Raw genomic sequence first — 12,696 nt, 5'->3', positions numbered from 1 at the left:
ACCAAACATGTTGTGACTTCAACAGAGTAGGGTAGACTGTTGATCAGCTTGAATGCTGTTTATGTGTGTGTGTGACATTTCTCAAATAATTAGATATAGTGTGTGTTAAACCAGTCTACATCCAGGGTACTGCCCCATAATATTACGATGCTTAAACTGATACCAGAGACAAGGGGCTTAGAGAGAGTAAAGCAAGACTATAACAACATTTCATATGAATGCTTTTGTTAGTTATTGGTATATAACATTTCCAAAATGCATAATTTCCCAGTGGTAAGACTTTACAAGTGCCTTTTCCTCCTTCATTGATAAAGATTTCTATTTGGCTTTTTAGCATAAATACTCTAGACAAACTCATTCCAACATAGAGACACTTGTTTCTGCACAAATTAACAACAGATTGTGTGCAGTGTTTTATTTAATATACTATTTATTTAGTTCCTTTCTGAGTTCATTTATTATTTGGTGAGTAGGATACTTTATGAATTTGCAAAGCAAAACATTCTAGTTAACATGTTTGTCCAAGTCTTTCGCTATATATGCCACACCTCTTGTAAAAGATGTTTGGTTCCTCATGGTTCATCTGACCCCTTTTAGATTCCTAAGTCCTTTTTTTATCCCACGTATAGCCCTGGTCTAGAGGCAGGACCTTCCCAGAGCTTTCAAGTTTCCCATCTCAAGGAGTCACAATTTACCCCTTTTTGCAATCTTTGAGCTGAAGTCCCATGTTTATAAATGTATCAGCAGGACTACAAATCACCAAAAGCAAAAGGGAAAGACAAGACAGGGTGTGCTGCTCATTCCTGGAACTGGAGAACATGAGAGCTTTGCCTTCCTAAAATCATCCAAATAAAGTCCATGCATTTGTCCTTTCACAGTCTGATGTGTTACAAAAATCTGAATTTGTTAGAAGTTCATCATTTTTAGGTCAAGCCTCGACAGTGCATGTGCTGTCTGCAAGACCTGATGTATCTCTTCTGTCAGATCAATCAATTGCCATTGGTTCTTTCTCATGACATTCCGAAATTATGGCTTTCTATTAGTCCATTCCCCTCAATTGTCCCTTCTTCTAGTGGTAGTTTCAGTGAGGCAATTTCACCAAGTGACGGCTTTTGATGGCCTTCACAGCTTCCTACTCCACAACGGCGTGATGGCCCCTCCTCCCCTCTGGGCATCGCAGTCTGTTACAGCCTGAAACTGTCTGCGTGGAATTTTGGTTGGCACAGGAATTATCCCACAATTAGAAGTGTCGTACCAGAGTAGGGTATGGCCGGAAATTGCTTATATGAAGAGCTAGGTCTTCAACTTGTTGCTGAACTCAAGTAGTGAGGAGCTGGCTATGATGTGTTGAGGCTTGTGGATGTGGGTGGAGGCAATAAAGGAAGTGGGTGGAGCCAGTGGATGGAGTGGGCGGAGCCAGGGTAGTGGGTGTGGCCTCCTACAAAAATTTGAGCACCTGCACCTAATAGTTTACAAATTAAGCACTGGCCTGGCTTGTGATTGACGGGGCTGGATGGTGTGGTTGGCTCCAGGAGCCAGGATGAGTCTGCCCAGGGGTGAATAGGGAGATCTGCATGTAGATGGGAGGGAGGAGTTGCACCTGGGACCTGAATAGGGCTGTGCCTTCCCTCCACAATGCCAGCTCCTCCCCCTGTGGTGCGTCTGAGCACCTAGCCCCCACCTGACAGAGGAGGGAGGACTGGGCACAACAATGTGCTCCAAAGCTCCCCCAAACCAGTTGCATCCGTTTTTTTCCCCAGCCTTGTGCTGTGTCACAAAGGGAAAATGTTGTATAAATATAGGGGCTATGACCCCATGTAAATGTTCAGTTCTTGGTTGCTGTTCCTACAAGGGCATGCTGCTGCTGGGGCCCAGGGGGGCTACCATGAGGGCTTGCCTCCCTCTGCCCTGCATTGCCCTTTGCATCTATGAGGACCTTTTTACTGGACCTTTTGCTCCATTTGCTCTTCTTTGGGACTTTGTGTGTTTACACTTAGTGCCTGGGAGCACTTTATTTTAATTTGCCCTTTACATTGAGAGGGAGCCTACCCCACATTGCCGCATTGGTTATTTAAAATGCGGGTGCCCACCCCGCTTTGCGGTTTTAATTAAGGAGCGGGTGCCCACCCTGCATTAAAGCTGCACGATGTACTTAATGGAGAGCGGTTGCCCACCCCGCATTGCGGCCTTTGTTTATTCCTTTGTGGGTACCCACCCCACTGTGTATGCCGCAAATTGATTTTACTTAATAGCGGGTGCCCACCCCGCAATCAGGAACTGTTGAGAAGGAAAAGTGGCCGGGCCGCTGCCATCGCAACCCGGAAGCCAGGTCGCCTTGCCTGGTTGTGGGCGGGGACATGGAATGAGGCGGAAGCAGTCCGGAGCCTCGCGGGCTCCATTTCCGCCTCCCCGGTAGCTGCAGGAAGCTGGAGGGATGTTCAGACGGCAGAAGCAGGGCTCCCGCAGGCGCGGTGTGAGCCCTGCCAATGACGCCTGCGTGGTCCTGCTGCTGGAGAAATAGTCCTGGGACCCAGGAAGGGGACCGGGTGAAGCGAGGGAGAGCCGGCGAGCAAAGGGAGACGGAGCCTGAGCCAAGCCCCAGTGAGTAGGGGCCAAGGCTGTTCTCTTCCTATTTATTATGGGTGCTCTTGAGGCACCCAGACAGCAAGGCGGGTTGTGCTGAGTGGTCCCACCATGGCGGGCCGCTCCAACGTGTGCCACCTTTGTCTTAAGGGCCCGTGGGGGGTCCATAGGGCCCAGGTGTGCCCAGGGCCAACGAGGCGGGCATGTTTTGCTTAGAAGCGCCAGTGGGGTGCTCCAACGAGGGGCAAGCTACATTTTATAGGTCCTGTTCTGGGGTGAATGTATGACATTGTTCTGCATTCTGTCCATCAACTGTGGTTTTTGCAATAGGTCCTGTTGGGGCCAGAGGGCCCGGTAGTAATTTAGAGCTGCCCCGCTTGCTAGAGGGCAGCTGCCACGTTTTTTGGGCATAGTTGTTGGGGGAGCCCGTGTAGCTCCAGCGAAAGGCCCATTGATGGTATTCACAGCTGCCCCGCCTGGCAGAGGGCAGCTGCAACGTTCGTCAGATGATCTCATCTGCCCTGTAAGAGCGCAGGCATCTGCAACATTTTGGGGCATATTTGTTTGCAGGGCACAGTCGGTGCCAGTGCCCACACTTGGTATTCACAGCTGCGCAGCAATTAGTGCCAGCTGCATCGTTTAGTCCCTCGTGTAATGTTCTCAGCTGCCCAGCAAGTAGTGGCAGCTGCAACGTTTAGGCCTGCGCAAAGTGCGCACCCTTGACTTTCGCTGCTTTGGCAGTGCGCCCTGACTTTTGGGACATAGGGCATTTTAGCCCCTTTTTGAGATGGCCAGTTGGCCAGGGGGACTGTTAGGATTATAGGGCGGCAGGCCCTAATATGATTGTGGTGCTAGGAAATGTAATGTATGAAGTATGATTACGTACCTTGTATTATACCTCTAACTGTTTTTTATGATTATGAGGTTGTTTTGCATATTCTGGTTTATGCTAGTGAGATTATGTTTCACTGTGTGATTTATGCTCCTAATGCGAGGTATACTTAGGCGGTTTGGTTTTATGCTTTTAGACTTGTGAGATGATTGCATAATGTGTTTATGCAGGTGAGGTTGATTCCGTATTGTAATTTGCATCTGATGTGATAAAGTGCATAATGTAGTTTATGTTACAGGCTGATGCTAAGTACAGTGATTACCAGTGGTTACTGGTTGTACGGTCATGATCTGTTTTACTTTTATCACTTTGTGATGGCTCTGACAGTGGTCCAGTGGGCCCTGTCATGTGTAAATAATTACCTTGTAGAAATGACCCAGTGCCAGGTGGCACCATGTATATTATGTGTTTACTATTCTAATGTGTTATGAGAATACAAAGTCTATTTTTGATATAACCTTGTGTGGAGTTTCTTTTGTGGTGTGCCTTGGATGTTGTTGCTGTGTGCCTGTGGGATCACTGACATAATATTGAGTACAAAAATATAGGCATTAAAAACATCGAGTTTAAAATATCGACTACCAAAATATCGAAATCCTATCTACAAACAGGTAAGTACAAAAATATTGAATCAAAAATATAGTTTAAAAATAATACAGTTAGTCAAAATATCGAATTTTTGTAAATGTCTTAAATGTAATTTAAAATAAATGAAATATTGAAAATAATTAACAAAAAAAATACTTAAAAATACTTAAATAACCTTAAAATTATAAAATAATTAATTTAAGTTTTAAAAAAACCTATTTTATTTTTAAAACATAAATATATAACATATTCGTATGATATTAATTAAAAAAAACACAATATTTTTATCATAGGATAGCGTATAAATACCCAGCTTAGTCAATATCTGGAAGCAAACGATCTGCTGGACCCTTCCCAGTCGGGCTTCCGCCCAGGGTTTAGTACCGAAACTGCAACGTTGGCCGTCACTGACTCCTTAAGATGTACCCTCGATTCCGGGGGCTCGGCAGTCCTGGTTCTTCTAGATCTCTCCGCGGCCTTTGATACGATATCTCATCAAAGGCTAGCGGAGAGACTAGGTGAATGTGGCATCAGAGGCACTGCCCTACGGTGGTTGAAAAACTTCCTAAGGGACAGATGGCAAACCACTACGATTGGACCATTTACGTCTAAAAGTAAATTCTTGCTAGATAAAGGGGTGCCTCAGGGATCGTGCCTCAGTCCCACCTTGTTTATTGTTTATCTGTCCCCCTTGGCTAAACTCATCCAATCCTTCGGCTTTGAAATTATTTCCTATGCCGACGACACACAGCTGCTTTTTCCAATTGGTAACAACTCCCCGGATGAGAAACAGCGCTTCACGGACGGTATGCTAGCGGTCGCGGATTGGATGAGGGAACAGTGCCTACAACTTAACCCGGGAAAAACAGGGCTAATGCTCTTAGGGAAATCTGCACACCTTTGGACTGCCGATTGGTGGCCTTCCAAACTGGGTGAAGCACCAATACCATCCACCTCTGTAAAAAGCCTGGGAATCCAATTAGATGCCAAGCTAGACATGAAGGACAACATAAAGAACACTACAGGCTCATGCTATTATAATCTACAGCTACTGCGTAGAATCACTCCCTACTTACCCCTGGAACACCGGAGAACTGTGGTGCAGGCGATGATAGGAAGTAGGCTAGATTATGGCAATGCCCTGCTGGCAGAGGTTGGAAACACAGCCCTTTCCAAATTACAAGTAATACAGAACACGGCCGCCAGAATGGTCTTGGACTGCCCTCCCGGCACTCCATCTCTTCCTCTTCTTAAACAGCTACACTGGCTACCAATCCAAATGCGCTCCGTATTTAAGATCTGCTGTTTGACCTTCAAAGCTCTTAGAGGTGAGGGCCCAGCCTACCTTAGAAATAAACTCACTAAGCACTCAAATGAACGCAACCTTAGATCCAATTCCCTAGCCCTTCTGAATGTCCCTAGGATTCGACTCACCTGCACAGGCGGTAGAGCATTTTCGTTCGTAGCTCCAAAATACTGGAACTCGCTTCCATTGACACTGCGGGAATCCACAAACTACAAGTCCTTCAGGAAACAACTAAAGACTTGGTTGTTCTAATACTCCTCACACCGCCAGTCTTTTCTTCCCCTCTGAGGTTTCCCCTTCAGGTAAAGCGCTGAGATGCCCCTGGGTGATTCACGCGCGATACAAGAATCACTAACATAACATAACATAACATAGGGGTAAAAAATACTATTCCCACTCCAGTGAGTGCAACAGTAGGGAAAGCGTTGGATAGCGCAGGGGTAAAAATTACTATTGGAACTAATACAATGCTCCCCCTTCTGAGGAGAGAGCACCTCTGAGCACAACTGGGGGGGACCAACGGGTCTTATTCCATAAAACTGTCGATTGACCAAAAGTTCATGCCAAAAGAACCAAACTGTTCTTCCATCATTCACAGTTTATTGAACTCATATTAAATTCATGATTTCACTTGAATCAATTGATGGAAGGTATTCATAGAATGTCTCGATCATTGACAAATTGTAACAAATAATCACACATCCCGATGCATTTCGGGCTACGCCCTTCTTCAGGGGATTACTCTACAAGCAAAACAGAAATAAAACAAATCAACTATATATCCTGCTGCTAACAAGCGGAGCAAAATAAAATAATACTCCTCTGTAACCAGTGTAAAATAACAGTTGGTGATAAGCGACCAAAGTGAACCCAAAGGTAAAAAGCATCACCAAATCATAAAAGATGTAGTTGATCTGACCTTATCAGTATAGTCTGCTGTGTCCCAGAATAACCGGAAATCACCCTGTGTTGAGTGACGAACTGTGAAGGGAGACAACTGAGCGTTTGTGAAGCGAGTGCAAAAAAATAAATAAACAAGCATACCTAGTGCGAGTTCATGAAAAGCAATAGTGAAGTATCAGGTGAAATGACAAGTGGTAACAGAGCCGGAGGCTCAACATGCAGTGAAAATAACAGATTCAAAAAGAGTCCCGGGCAGGGTACTTACAGAAGCGTAACTACGCTCGAACTCCGCGGAGTTCCGCTGGGGAAATGATCAACCGGGTAAGCCGCTGATCGACTAAGTTACAGCGTGCAATGGAGGTTAAACATAAAAAGCGGACTCTGGTGTAGAAGATCGGCAAAAAAGAACAGTGAATGAGTAAGCCATGCAAGAGGTCGCCATGTTGAAACAGGCTGACAAGTGAAACAAAATACATACAGGAGAATAAATCGACTGAAAATCAAAACGAGTAAAAGAGTGAATGATCAGAAAAAGTATAGTATGAAAAGTCAAGGAATGAAAAAAAGTTGCAAAGAAGAAAGACTGGAAAATCATAACGGTAGGTTACAGATAGCAAAGGAATTCCATACGATCATTGAGCCCATGGGGCACCATTGTGGACATAAATCGGATCCAAAAGTTCTCTCTTTTGAGTAGGGTGTTCTTATTGTTCAGGGTAACCTTGACTTGCTCCAGTACTTGGAATTTTAACTGTGCCACACTATGTCTGTTCTCATGGAAATGAGTTGCCACAGTGGATTTGAGGTTTTGAGTTCGAATGTTACTTTAATGTTCTAGGATTCTGACACAAATCTTTCTTTCAGTGTGTCCAATGTAACATTTACCGCAAGGACATTTCAATAAATAAATAACATTACTGCTGTTGCAGGTGGCATTGACTCGAAGTTTGATCGGATGTCCTTTCATCGGGTGGTTAGTCGTGTTACCAGGAATACAGTTGTCACAGTTACTGCAATTGTAGCAAGGTTTGAGACCCGTGTAAGTGATCTGGGTGTCTGGTTTACTGGGTTGACTTAGGATTTCTTTTACATTTCTGCCTCTGGTGAAAGCAAACATCGGGGACTGGCTGAACAAGCCTTGGAAGTCAGGTTCCATTGACAATATAGGCCAGTGTTTGCGGATGATATGTTGAAAGTGGTTAGAGATCTTAGAATATTTCGAGACAACAACCATGCGGTCTGAATGTTTCTTGGGTTTAGGTTGCAGGAGTTGATTCCTAATACTCTTTTCACTCCTCTCGACTGCCAGGTCAAATTACTATTCCCACTCCAAAGAGTGCAACAGTAGGGAAAGCGTTGGATAGAGTAGGGGTAAAAATCTACTATTCCCACTCCAGTGAGTGCAACAGTAGGGAAAGCGTTGGATAGCGTAGGGGTAAAAATTACTATTCCCACTCCAGTGAGTGCAACAGTAGGGAAAGCGTTGGATAGCGTAGGGGTAAAAATTACTATTCCTACTCTAGAGAGTGCAACAGTAGGGAAAGCGTTGGATAGCGTAGAGGTAATAATTACTATTAACACTCCAGTGAGTGCAACAGTAGGGAAAGTAAATACTTCATATATTATTTAAAATATATATATATATATATATATATATATATATATATATATATATATATATATATATATATATATTAATATCTATAAAAAATTAATTGAAAGTAATTACCAATTTGATATAATATACTAATTAATCAATTAAAAATATAAATAAAAATTAATTATTACAATTAATTACCTATTAATACAAATGAATTACAAATGAACAATTAATTAATTAACAATTAATTAACAATGAATTCAAAATAAATACAAATAAATGATTTAAATTATTTAATTAATTATAATTAAATTACTTCCCACCCTATTCCCCTATAAACCCACAACCCGCTACAGAAAAGTTAGTAAAATTAACATAATTATCAATGAATCAATTAAGTAAAATGTATTGCCAATTAAATTTTAATTAATTACCAAATAAAAATTCATTAACAATTAATTCAAAATAAATAGCAATAAATAATTTAAATATTTAATTAATTATAATTAATTTACTTCCCACCCTATTCCCCTATAAACCCACAACCCGCTACAGAATTAAATTGCGTAAATATTAAATAACATAAAATTCATTACTTAAAATAAATTATAACATAAATATACACTTTTCATACATGTACTAACATACAAAACACTAGAAGAAATTGGATATTATTAAAAATTCGATAATTTTATTAACCTATATTATATACTTCGATATTTTGACTTTCTATATTTATAAAATTCGATATTACATTATTTACCTTAAAAACGATATTTTTGAAGTCGATATTTTGTCCATTCGATATTTTGGAGTCGATACCGAGCGTGTGCAAATGCTTTACACATGGCCTCCGGGATAAGCCTGACTGCTCGTGCTAAGCTAACATGGGGGTGAGCAGGGGTTATCTTTGGCGTGTACCACCCTTGCCCTGACTAGAGTGGTGGTTTCTGTCTGGCTTTGGCACAAGCCTTAGCCAACCAGAAATCCCATTTCTAACACACTACTTTCCAATGGGTTTTCATTCCTTCTGATTTCTTCTAGTATCTTTTAAAGCAACTCCAACACTCCGCAGCTCCCGAGCTCTTCCCTCCCCAGCTCCCGGGCTCTCCCTCCCATCTGCTTCCGTGGGATCCATCCGTCTTTCAGGATCAATAGCCCAAGTAATAGCCTCATTGTAGGAGGCAGCCAGGCCGCAGGGAAATCAAGGCATGCATCGACTGGCAGGTGCAATCTGAGAGACCAATGGAAACAGGCAGCTGTATCAGAGACTCTCTCCAATTGGAAGGAAGTGCTGAATGCGGAGGAGAAGCGCATTCCAACATGAATATTTTGTTACATATTTGAACTGCCTGCACAATCTGGAAGATTCTTTCTCTTTTGTCATTCTTTCTAAATCACGCAATATTTTGTCTATTTCAGGCGTCTTTGTTTTTTTCAGTTAGTTCCCTGTGCATTTTAAAGATAATTGCATTCTTTTAAGCAAGATTCCTTTAATTAGTAATCCCCTCTCTCCCCGCCCCCTTAAAATGCAGATCACTGAACTGTTGGTTGAACATTTCATTTCGGCAGACTAGTGGAAACGCCCGGTTTTCTGTAGAATTTTAGAACAATCGTCATTTATATCATCGTCGTCTGTACGTAGAATTGTAATGTAGTCTCAGTTTCGTCTGCCAGCGCCGAATTATTGATCGCTGCATATAACAGGGATCCTCAGGCTGTTCAGGTGCGGCCCTCTCATTCCCATCACCATGTGCCTCGTCTCCATGGGAACAGAACTCGAGAAGGCTGGTTGGTCCAGGAATTTAGCCTTTGTGCTCCCAGCGGTCTGCTGCAGTAAGAGCATCGCTGCTGCTCATGTGCCTGAGCAGCCCTTGCACCCAACCCGGGCTTTCCAATGTTACTTACAGTGTTTATAACGAGGGAAGGGCGGTATGGAAATCTACTTAAAAAATCATCAGTATTATTGTTATTATTAGTATGGGAGGGAGAAGAATTGGGAATGTGACAGATCGACCTACATGTGACTGACTCCCAGCTGAGGCCTCCAGGCTTTCCGGAGGTGATCATTCAATTTTCCAGATGAACAGTCCACTTCATCATAGTAGAGAGGCACACACATCCTTAATTTGAGATTGATTAATAATGAAAGATTAATTGCTGATGAACTCTGGAATTCACTAGTCAATAGGCACGCAGATGTCTAAAATCAGATGCTGTTTGGTACCATCAATACATTGTTTTGCAGCAGTACAACCAATATCGCTTTCAGAGTATTGTGATGTAGCCGTAGAGTAAGTTATAGAATAAGGGTTATTAATACTTAGCTACAGGAATATTAAGATGGTAAGCAATTAGAAGATAGCCCCACCAGGAGCAGCATCCTTGCTGCCCAGCTAGCAAACCCCAATTGTCTCTCTGTTAACCACTCCAACATTTCACTACATCACATTCATACTAGCTGAGCAGCAGGGAACAGTTACCTAAGGGAAAAGATGCATCGTAACAATTCAAGTCACAATACAAAATAACTGTGCTTTCTATGGGTCATGATCATATTATGTTTCATTACAAAATCTGCATTTCGTGATACATGCTAAAATTCTTACTTGCATCACAAGGAGAGATGTTGTTGAAAGGTCACTGAGTGTTTCACTTAGTACTGCGACCTGGATAATTTCCGAGTGCTTTCTAACCCTGGGCGTAGTTGGCGTAGTGGGACTACGCGGAGTTGGGAACAAACTCCGTGGAACTCCGCTCCTCCACCTGCCTCCACCACCCCTATTTACAATGAATTAGACTTTAACGAAATGTAAAAAAAAAAAAACACTTACCTGTACTGCAGCATCCCTGGGCCGCCCTCCTCCTCTTCCTCGCCGTCTCTGGGTAATACTTGTGAAAACTGCACATGCAAGCGTGTCCGTGCTTGCACATTTCTATTGTTAATAGGGCGGGGGTGGAGGCGGAGCTGGCCAACTCCGCTCTGTTGCGGAGATTTGCCTTCTCCGCGAAATGCGGAGTAGGCAAATCTACGCACACTCTGCAGGTGGGGTGGAGTTCAACGCTGACGGTTAGTGCTTTCATTCTCGCCATATGCAGGAGCTGAGGTACACCGAGAGACAAACTTATTTTCCCAAGATCACACAATGTGGTCATATGAGGAAACCATATCTCCCTGCTTTTGGTAGTTATACAGTCAAGTTGAATCTGTCAAATACACGTCTATATTACATTTGTTGAGGTGAAATATTCATCAAGCCTGCTGTGAGAGTATGATGTCGAAATATCAACATAAAAAATATTATGGTACCAGAATATTGTGCTAAAATATTGAGGACAAAAAATGATGAGAAGATAAATGCATATGGGTAAGTATAGATTTACTATACTTAACTCCTCATCAATGTACCTTTATTATATATATCATCATATGTAGCTTGATTATATTGTCAAGGCACATATGTGGAATTAAGGGGAAACATCCTTTACTCCGCAGGCAGAGCCACAACCTGCTTCTACACCGCAGTCACTACCCCGATTGCGACATTACCATGTGTTCCGTTACCACGCAAGTCATTCCAACGACTTTCTTTAGGGGGCGCGTTGTTGGACTTGTGTTGGATTTTAAGTCCAACACCTTCCCTACTGATACATTGGCTGGAGTTGGAATAATAATTTATATTATTCCAAAGTCCGGCACCCTCCCCTCCCCCAAGGCAAATAAGTTGTTGTAAGGACTTGTGTGGTAACTTCGCAGTCGGGGTAGTGACTGCGTAGTAAAGACATGCGTGGGAAATGCATGTAGGGGTCCGTCATACATCCAAATTAAGTAAAGTAAATTTATACTTAGCTATAAATACTCACCATCTCAATATTTTTGTCCTCGATATATTATTGACACAATATTCTGGTACAACAATATTTTGCAGTTGATATTAAGGTGGAATACCGTTGTGAGATATGCACACTTCAGATAAGATACCTGGGTTCTATTTTTTATTTTATTTATTGATCATTTGTAATGTGCTGCTTGCAGACAAAGGCTACTTCTTTGCATCCAGCACACACAAATTTACCAAATGAGAGTTAGTGTAAATAACGCATGGCAACAGTATGGGCAGGGAGCAGCAAGTTGATGAGAGAATCGACACAACACAGGAGGCTGGTATTTAGGTTTATGCTTTTTAGGGTGCTTAACAAACAGCATTTTAAAGCAGGAGTCCTTTAGGACAGATGTACTGCGATTGGCAAACTCACTGGGTATGCAACCACAAATCCCTACTTGTTATGATATATTAAAATGCCTTATGGTTTTTAGAGTGCTGGATATTTTGGGCCATATTTACAAATAGGTTTTGTGATGGCAAATTCTCAGATTCACAAAATCTCTGGGTTTGCCATTATAATATCCCTATTTCTTATGTACAATAAAAGTGACCGATAAAATGGGTTTTGTGACCCATCCCAAATCACAATTTGGAAGAGGCATGAAGGGTGCACTCCTTTCAAATTGCGATTCGGGGTGGTAGGAGTCAGTGGTTTGCAACTGCAAGTCCAATCGCGGATCATTGACGAGTAACTCCTAAAAGGAAAGGGTAACTGATTCACAATGGGGAAGGGAGCTTCAAGTATCCTTTCTACTTTTGTAATCAGGTTAGCAGCCACAGTGAAGGTAGGCAGTTGTCCAAATTGCCTCTGCCGGCTCCCTTGATGGTTTTCCAAATGGAACTCTATTTTTGTTTTTCAAGCGACACCAGTTCCTTTAAGGAGCACAGGCTGCTTTTTTAAAAAAAAGGTTTTCCATTTGGAAATGCAAACAGAAGA

The 12,696-nt window shown here is 42.5% G+C and overlaps 1 protein-coding gene across 4 annotated transcripts in view; it reads left to right on the top strand.

The window, feature by feature from the left end:
• The window catches only part of GRIN1 (glutamate ionotropic receptor NMDA type subunit 1), an 851,805-nt gene that overhangs the window by 533,688 nt on the left and 305,421 nt on the right, over positions 1-12,696 (top strand). The window lies entirely within an intron of this gene.

The sequence above is a fragment of the Lissotriton vulgaris genome, chromosome 5 (assembly GCF_964263255.1).
Source record: "Lissotriton vulgaris chromosome 5, aLisVul1.2, whole genome shotgun sequence".
NCBI classification, from domain to species: domain Eukaryota; kingdom Metazoa; phylum Chordata; class Amphibia; order Caudata; family Salamandridae; genus Lissotriton; species Lissotriton vulgaris.
Note: the sequence above shows the minus strand (reverse complement) of the source record. Positions and strands in the feature narration are given on the sequence as shown.